Genomic DNA, 9987 nt, shown 5'->3' with positions numbered 1-9987 from the left:
AATTAGATTTAATTATTTGCAATGAACAATTTAATTAAATGTAAATTTAAAAAAGGGGAGAAAGGGGAATTAATTAAATAAAATGATTTATTTAATTAAATGCTATGAAAGGCTTAGGTGAATTTAATTAACTAAATTGAATAACTTATTTAATCAAATAGATGAATGTGAATAATTTAATTAAACAAAATTTAATTAAATAGAGGAATGAGGTTAAAATGAATATTAAATATTCACTTAGGAAAGTGGTCATTTTTATATGTCTACAAGTCTTGTGAATTTGAACTTGATATTTATATTCTATGGACATTGCACTACTATTTTTTTAGTTCCTGGTGTTGTAGCTCAAGTGGCTAGTGATTTTTGTTTGTTGACGGTCTGATTGTTTATCAGAAGTGGATTTGATTGGTCTAGAAAATCTTTTACATTTTTTTGCATTGATGTTTCAAGTGCAGGGAATTGGAGGACATTCTTGTAATGTTTGTGCATTGTCTCAATTCTAGTTTTAGGTGTTGAGGTGTTCTACAAGAAGAATTAATGATGTTTTGTTCAAGACTGTGTTTCTTGGCATTCTAGCAATTAATTGTTTTGTATTTCTTTGTGTTGCATCAACACGTATAGATGTGACAGTTAAAAAAAGTATTTGGGAATGTTGTTGGATGTTCTAGAAATATACTTTTGTGCTTTGCATGGTGTTTGATGTTCAGGTTGGTGTTGCATTGTGTCTGAAGTTTTCTTTTTTGGTAATTGTTGTGATTTGGCCAATAGAGTTTTGTTTTCCAGCTTATGCTATGATCTTAACGATATGTGTCGACTTTAGACAATGTGTTAAATTGCATTTAGGTCCTATCTTTGGTGTGTAGGGATCTGCATTAAGTTAATTCATCTGGATGATATGTTTTGGGTCAACTGGTTATGCGCTACATTATTTATCTACATGTTACCTTGTTGTCAACCTTGGAAGATGTGTGCCAACAAGTGTATTATTAGGAGTTTACTTAGAGAAGTGCAATACGATGTTTTTGGTCCTCTCTATCTCCTAGATTGGGCTGCATTCATCACGATTATGTTTGGTGGCCGGCTTAATTAGACTTATGCTTATCCCCTCTTCTGCCCGACCTAATTGATGTTTTGAGATTTAAAGATTGGTATATATAGGACAAAATCAGTATGGATTGATGGAGTTATGATGTGTGGCATTGTGATCTGAGTGTGTAAATCAAAATATATGTGAGTGAGCTTTCATGATCATATCATTTATAAAATTTTGTGATGCAAAGACAGTGGAAGTGTGGTGGTGATTATTGTTGGAGCTGGTTTCTTGTAATAATGGTTCAAATATAGCTTCATATTTGGAGAAGACTTTATCTTGCTAATCCAAATGTTGTGATATTGTATCTTGTTCTAGAGAAGTGATCTTCAATCTGCAAGTCCTTTTGTATCTTGCCCTAGACTAGTGAGCTTCAACTTGCAAATCCTTATGTATCTTTCCCTGGGATAGTGCATCTCAGTCCGTAAGTCCATTTTAGGTGGTAGTGTGCTTCCTTAGCAGTGAGCCTAAAGCAAATTTGTAATCATTTCATATATTGTGAGTTGACTCTCACCATGGTTTTTCCCTATTTGGGTTTTTCATGTAAAAAATTAGCATTCTCTTGTGCATTGTGTTTCATTGTTGTAGATAAAGTTAAAGATAAGTTGTCATTGTTTTGGAAAAATAAAGTTTAAGTTTAGTGATTAAGGTCGAGATTGATTCCCCCCCCCCCCCTCTCAGTTCTAAGGTGTGTTCAACAATTTGTATTAGAGCCGAGTTGTTTTAGAAGAAGCTTAACCACTTGAGGCAAATCCAAGACATCACAAGATAGATCTTATAGGATTCTGAAGTTTGATGGATTAAACTACTCATTCTGGAAGATAAGGATGAAATCTTATCTAAACTCTATGGATTATTGAATTTGGAACTCTGTTATAGATGGTTATACTGGTCCCTCTACTCCGCATACTACTCCAGATGAAATCAGGGCACATGTGAACAATGGAAAGGCAAGGAATGCAAATATAAGCGGATTGACTAATACTAAACTCTTGAGGGTGACAAACTACAAATCCGCCAAGGATGTCTATGAGAAACTTAGCAAGAATTATGGAGACAAGAAGATAAATTAAGTCAAGTTACTGAATCTGAAAAGTAGTTTTAAGAACTTAAGAATATTAGAAGGTGAAAGTATTGATAGCTACATGCACTAGGTAATGGAAATACTTTATGGAATTCGAGGTGTTGGTGGAAAAATAAAAGAAGATAAAGTTGTGAGGAAGGTACTTAAGACTCTTCCTAAATCTTTTGTTCCTAAAGTGTCTTCGATTGAAGAAAGTAGATATTTGGATATACTATGGATCAACTCTCTGGATCCCTCTTTGCCTTTGATATAAGAAATATTGAATGAGATAAACCAAAGAAGGAAGCTACATTCAAAGCAAGTAAGAAGGAAGAAGAAGATGTTGACCTAGATAACCACCTTAATGAAGCAAAAGCAAACTGTGTGAGAATAGCACCAATAAATACAAAGGTAAGTTACCTCTTAAATGCTTCAATTGTGGAAGGATTGGCCATTTGGGAGTTATATATCCTTATAGAGAAGAAAGCAATAGAAGAAGAGATAATAGAAACAAAAGGCTATATGACAGAGACAAAGGAGATAACCCTAAAATAAGTTTCTACTCCAAAGAAAGTAGCCATTCATTTGAAGATGAGGACTATGATGATTCTAGTGATGAAACTGTGTTTATGGCTGTGAGAGTTGATGATGATGAGGAAACCAATATCTAGTAGTTTGATGAGAACAATGAAACATCATTAATTGTGTGATCTTTTCTACATGCAAAGGAGGAGCCAAATACATGGGTGATTGACACTGGTTGTTCAAACCACATGATAGGTGACAGAAGAAAACTTATCAGTTTTAAAAAGAAAAATGGTGGATCAGTCAAGTTTGGTGGTGTAGAATCTACTCAGATTTGTGGCAAAGGAACAAATATCCATTGATAGGAAGATCAAGATAGAGGGTGTTCTATATGTTAAGGGTTTGAAGCACAATATTCTCAAGGCTAGTCAGATGTGTAGTAAAGGATATAGACTTATATTCCATGATAAGGGTTGTGAGATCAGAAAATATAACACTAGAAAACAAAAGGAATAAGAACTAATGGAAATATGTATTACATCAAGGAAGCTATAGATGGCAACTATTTAATTTCTCAGAGTAGTGAATGTTGGATTTGGCACAAGAGGATGGAACACAAAAAATTTGGTAACTTGGTGAAGATTAGTGATACACATACTGTTAGAGATCCTCTTAAGATTACTAAGCCTGCAAACACATTACGCAAGACATATCAGATGAGAAAAGAAACAGACAAGATTCAAGAGCAAGGATTTTTCTACTTCAAAACCTTTGGAGTTGATGTATATTGATCTATGAAGACCTACTAGGACAAGGACACTTAATGGTTAAAGGTATTTTATGATACTTGTTGACGATTATTCTAGAATTGCAAGCTTTAGATAGATTTGAGATTTTTAAATATATGGTTAAAAATGAAATGGATGCTAAGATCAAATGCTTAAGGTTTGATAGAGGAGGTGAATTTACATCAAATGAGTTTGAAAGATATTGTGAAGAGCATGGTATTAAAAAACAGTTGTATGCTCCTAGGACACCACAACATAATGGGATTGCTAAAAGGAAAAATGGGATTGTTCAAGAGATGGCTAGAACAATGTTGAAAGATGCTAATCTACCGAATGTTTACTGGAAGGAAGTTGTGCATATTGTGGTATATATTCTTAACAAAGTGAAGGTGAGAGTTAATGATACTAAGACCTCTTATGAGCTTTGGTATAAAATACCTACTACTGTTAGGTACTTCAGAATCTTTGGAAGCACATATTGTATCAAAAGAGATGAAGATGATCTTCGAAATTTTGATTCAAGGTTGATAAAGGAATATTTCTTGGTTACTCAGCAAGAAGTAGGGTCTACATATGTTTCAACAAAAGACTCAAGAAGAGAGTTGAAAGAGCAAATGTCAAAGTAGATGAAGATTGGGATCAGATTGCACTTGAACCTGGGGATTGCAGATCTAATACTGCTCCCTACATTGAAGAGGAAGAAAAAGAAAAGGAAGAACAAGAAAGTCAAACATGAGAAAATGAATTAGAAAAGTCCCCCAAGACTCCAACAAGATATGTTCAAAAGAATCACTTTGAAGATCAGATTATTGATGACAAGAATGAAGGAGTGCAAACTAGGAGATTTGCTAAGGCAAGTGAATGGGTAAATATTTGTCTTCTATCAGAAGTTAAGCCTAAAATGTTTTGAGATGCATGCAAGGATGAAGGATGGATGAAAGCTATTGAAGAAGAACTTGATCGGATTGAGAAGAATTGGACATGGGAACTTGTTCCCATGCCTATTGACAAGAATTTTATTAGAATCAAATGGGTATTCTAAAAAAAATTGAACAAAGAAAGCGAAGTGACAAGGAACAAGGCCAAATTGGTGTGTAAGGGATATCTCAAGTAAAAGGCATTGATTTGAGGAGGCTTTTTCTCTGGTGACTAGAATGGAGGCAAGCATAATGTATATAAAATGGATGTCAAGTTAGCTTTTATGAGTGGAGATCTAGAAGAATCTACATAGAACAACCTAATGAATTTTAGTTGGCAAAACATTCATACATGGTATGCAAATTGAAAAAAGCACTATACGGTCACAAGTAAGCCCCTAGGGATTCGTATGCTAGGTTGGATAAGTATGTACTACGACAAGGCTTCAAGAAAGGTACAGCTGATAGCAATCTTTATTTCAAAATTGAGGATGGAATATTATTGATAGCAGTTATATATGCTTATGATATCATCTTTGAAGGAGAAGATAAGGCATGGAAAAGATTTGCAGAGGAAATGCAAAAGGAATTTGAAATATCAATGATTGGTGAGTTATCCTTCTTTCCTAGTTAAATAATGGAATATTTATTTCTCAAGCAAAGTATGTTAAGAAGATATTAAAGAAATTTGGTATGGAGAATGTTAAACTAGTGAGTACCCTCATCGATACTTGTCACTTGAGTAAGGATGATGGATCCTAAAAGTTGATCAGACTTGGTATAAATCTATGATTAGTGGTTTGTTGTACTTGACTACTTCTACACCTAATTTAATGCATGTAGCATGTATGGTTTCTAGATATCAACCAAATCCTAAGAAATTTCATTATGTGGCAATCAAGAGAATATTCAAATACTTGTAAGGGACTTTGCATTATGGTCTATGGTATAAAGAGAGTGATTTCTCTCTCATGGTTTATTGGTGCAGGAGCACCCAAGGAGAGCATGCCTTCATAACGAAAATTTGAGTTTTTTAGTTTTGGTTCATGTTAAATGTCTTCAAATAAGGTCATATGGACCATTTGTGTGAGTTTGAGTTCAATTGTAGGGTCATGGTGTTCAATAAGCCTATATGGACAAATGTTGTCACAATGTTGTCAAATGTGTGTCAATGATGAATTCATGGATGTAATCTTGCTCCAAGGTCTATTTGACCTCTTTTAGGCATGTTTACGTGATTTCAAATTATTTTCGAAGTTTTGTAAGCAACAAGAAAAAGTTGCTAAAGTTGTCGTCATGTAAAGTTGTCAAAGTGTAAAACCAGTGGTTATATGGTTTAAAAATTAGTTGAGGTTGGTTGAAAATATTGTAGAAGGATATAAAGGACCCTTGAAAGGTCGAATAAGAAAGTTGGAGAAGTTGGGCAATGAAGATTGTGCGTTGAAGTCATCATATCTATACATCTTTCTCTGCATTTTCTGGTAAAACCTCTGTAATAGACCTTAGTACGGTCTTGTACAACCTGAATCTGTACCATTAACACTTAGAATTGATAGTAGGATGAGTTGAGAATCTATTGTTTTTTATTTGGTGTAAATTCATTAAGTTTCAAGCATTTTATGGTGATTTTACTATCCATGGGTTTGTGAAATCTAAACAGAGGGTTTGTAAGTAAAAACATGATTCTAGCCCATTCCACCCACTATATCTTCTGTAATTAAGTGGAATGGGCCCAACAATATGTAAATTAAATGTTTTGAATGCTTTGTGAGCAGAGGAGGTCATTCACTAATTGTATGGTGATGTCTTGAGTAGATGGTTGCATGCTTTTAAGTGATAAGAGAGATGTTGGTAATAGGGTTTGGTGAATCCTTATTTTAAATGCCCTTGCAAGGGTCCATGAAGCATGTGCAGATCCAACTAAATTTTTTTGGGGTGTTGGTGAAATGTGGGAAGGCCTAGAAGTAGTGGTGTCAATAAACCCTCCTAGGAAGGGCTAAAAATAAGGGTTTGCTAAGATGGCGACTTAGTGGAAGTTCTAAGCCTTGAAACCTGGTGGTATAGGCTATTTGAGTACTGTGGAGTAGGCTTGGGCAGAGTTATCAAACTAAAGAGGAGATTGAAGATAGGTTCCTTTGTAAATGTGGCCTAATTGGCCTAGTGGGACGACGTAGAATCCCTATTTTGGAAGAGTTTATCCAAAGTGATCTTAAGAGATTTTGAGATGTGTTTTAGAAAGGCTTAATGGGTATCGAAATATGTTTTGTTCTTGCATCTATCATCTTTGTATGAAAAGTTATGTGCCAAAAACCCAATTTGGAGACCTACTAGGAAAGTGATATGGTTGTGAAGGAAGTATTGAAGAACTAGGTCAGAGGGTTCATGTCGGTGGTTGAGGGGTGTTGTTGTGGTACCATAACCCTTTTTAGCAGCTCGCCTATGAAGTTTGGATCCATTTTGAGTCAGCATTCAAGTTTGGGCCATTTGTTGTCAAGGTGTGAAGTGATGGTGAGTAGGCAAGGTGAGTTGCGAGAAACTTTGTAATCTTGTGAGCACTTTTGGGGAATGGTTTTGAGTTGTTTCTAACGTCTTTGACCCCTCTGCATCAAGTATTATCAAAGCTCAAAAGGTTTGGGCAAGAGAGTTTGGTGTTTGTGTGTTGTCTTGTGCAAGTTGAAAAGAGAACCTAGTTGCCAAAAGACTAGGTAGAGAAGAGAAAGACCTAGGTGAGGCAAGGTTAAAGGGGCTTGCTTGAAGAAATGGATGTGTTGAAGAGGTATTTGCTGGTTGAGGGTTCAACATAAAGGAAACAAGAAAAGAAAGGAGAAGAAAAAGAGAGAAAGATGAAAGAGGAAAAGATGAGGCAAATAGAGTTTGAGGAAGAGATAAGAGAAATAAGACAAGCTATGGAACAACTGAGAAAAGACATGGAGGATTGGACAGAAGAATTGAGGTGCAACAACAAAGTTGCCATTTGACAGTTAAAAAGAGAGTGATATGACCTATTCAAAGGCTAATGCAAAAGAGAAGGCAAATGAAAGAAATCGAATCAGACATGAAGACAAAAGAACTTTTGATGGAAAGAGGTAATGAACAAACAAAGGACGATAAAGGAGAAGATTTATGGACAACATATGCAAACATTGATAATTAATGGAATAGTAAGGTTGGAATTGAACAAGTTGAGGTGATGATGGTAGAAGAAAAAGAATACATGAAGGTTGATTTTGCTGATAGAGTTGTTGTCGTTGATGAACTAGTAGAAAGGGGTGATAGTGTTGGGGTGGACGATAAGGTTGATCAAGTTGTTGTTGACAAGGAATGGTAGGAGTCACCAAGGAGATTTGAGAAACAAAACAAAGAATTCATGTATGGCCTTGATACTAATCAAATTGTTTTTCACAATGAAGTTATTATATTTGTCCCAGTGCAGGTATTAATAAAAGCAAATTGGCAAAGGCAACAATTTCCCCTTGACAAATCCAAATACCTAAGCAAGAGAATGGGTAGACCAAGAGTGAAGATGAAGTATAATGTTGGTACAAGTTCAAGGAAAGAAGCATTTGGAGGTCAGAGATGGACAAGTACAATCTAGATTCGAAGAGACTTGGAAAGTTTTCAAGCTCAGGTGTATGGTGTAGGAGCACCCAAGGAGATCATGCCTTCATAACGAAAATTTGAGTTTTTAAGTTTTGGTTCAAGTTAAATATCTTCCAATAAGGTCCTATGGACCATTTGTGTGAGTTTGAGTTCAATTATAGGGTCATGGTGTTCAATAAGCCTATATGGACAAATGTTGTCACAATGTTGTCAAATGTGTGTCAATGATGAATTCATGGATGTAATCTTGTTCCAAGGTCTATTTGACCTCTTTTAGGCATGTTTATGTGATTTCAAATCATTTTTTAAGTTTTGTAAGCAACAAGAAAAAGTTGCTAAAGTTGTCAAATCAAAAGTTGTCATCATGTAAAGTTGTCAAAGTGTGAAACCAACAGCTATATGGTTTAAATATTAGTCGAAGTTGGTTGAAAATATTGTAGAAGGATATAAAGGACCCTTGAAAGGTTGAATAAGAAAGTTGGAGAAGTTGGGCAATGAAGATTGTATGTTTAAGTTGGAGAAGTTGGGCAATGAAGATTGTATGTTGAAGATGGTTGTGTGCTTTTAAGTGATAAGAGAGATGTTGGTAATAGGGTTTGATGAATCCTTGTTTTGAATGACCTTGTCAGGATCCATGAAGCATGTGCAGACCCAATTAAAAGTGTTTGGGGTGTTGGTGAAGTGTGGGAAGGCTTGGAAGTAGTGGTTCCAATAAACCCTCCTAGGAAGGGCTAAAAATGAGGGTTTGCTAAGATGGCGACTTAGTGGAATTTCTAAGCCTTGAAACCTGGTGATTTAGGCTATTTGAGGCCTATGGAGTAGGTTTGGACAGAGTTATCAAATTGAAGAGGAGATTGAAGATAGGTTCCTTTGTAAAAGTGGTCTAATTGCCCTAGTGGGACATCATAAAAGCCTTGTTTTGGAAGAGTTGATCCAAAGTGACCTAATGATGCAAGAGCATCCCTGGTTCTTGGCAATCTGACATCAACCATAAACATTTATTTTCAGTTTGTTTCCTGTTTTCACAGTTTAGCATTTCTTTCTGCATTTTCTCACCGGATCTTGTGGAGCTGGATTTTTCTTGTGGTCATGATTATCTTCCTTACCCTAAGTCTGCAGGACGTTTGGATCTTTTCTCAGCAAGTTATCGATTTTGAAATCCAAGACGATTTTTTGAATTAGAACAACGGAACTGCTTGGACCTATTCTAATATTGGTGAATCTTGTGGATCCTTTTCTTAGCTTGCAGAGCTTCAATTTGTTGTTTCCAATGTTCCTTGGCATGTGGTCAACCTTCCCTTTGGTCTGCACTTCATCCTTCGGATTTTTCGGAGGATTCTCTTTGGCGGAGGCTGACCTGGTGGTTTTACACATTTCATCTTATTCATCGGCATTTGATTCTTCTTGGGCTGACGTGGATCCCTCTTGATCATATAAATCAATGTAATTAAGCTTGTAGATATAAGTTGTTAGAACATAGAAGATCTATCTGGAGATTAGGAGCTTTGGAGTTGACCGACATTGTAACTGAGCATGTATGTATTAGGCTTGTGAGCCGAATCTTGTAGCCTCCATGTTGTCGGCAGATTGTAATTGGTTTTCATGATATAATTCAATCAATTATGCATTGCCTCCATCATCTTGTCTTGTTTCCGTTGTGTATTACTCCTCTTCCACAATCTAGATTGATCTTCTTGGCATCCCTCCTAACTGTGACTACACCACCTAAAGAGATTTTGAGATATGATTTAGAAAGCCTTAATGGGTATCTAAATATGTTTTGTTCTTGTATCTATCATCATTGTATGAAAAGTTATGTGCCCAAAACCCAATTTGGAGAGTTACTAGGAAAGTGTTATGGTTGTGAAGGAAGTACTGAAGAACTAGGTCAGAGGGTTCATATTAGTGGTTGAGGGGTGTTGTTGTGGTGTCAAAACCCTTTTTAGTGGCTTGCCCATGAAGTTTGGATCCACTTTGAGTTAACATTCAAGTTTGGGTCATTTG

Source organism: Cryptomeria japonica, chromosome 5 (genome assembly GCF_030272615.1).
Source record: "Cryptomeria japonica chromosome 5, Sugi_1.0, whole genome shotgun sequence".
NCBI classification, from domain to species: Eukaryota; Viridiplantae; Streptophyta; class Pinopsida; order Cupressales; family Cupressaceae; genus Cryptomeria; species Cryptomeria japonica.
Note: the sequence above shows the minus strand (reverse complement) of the source record.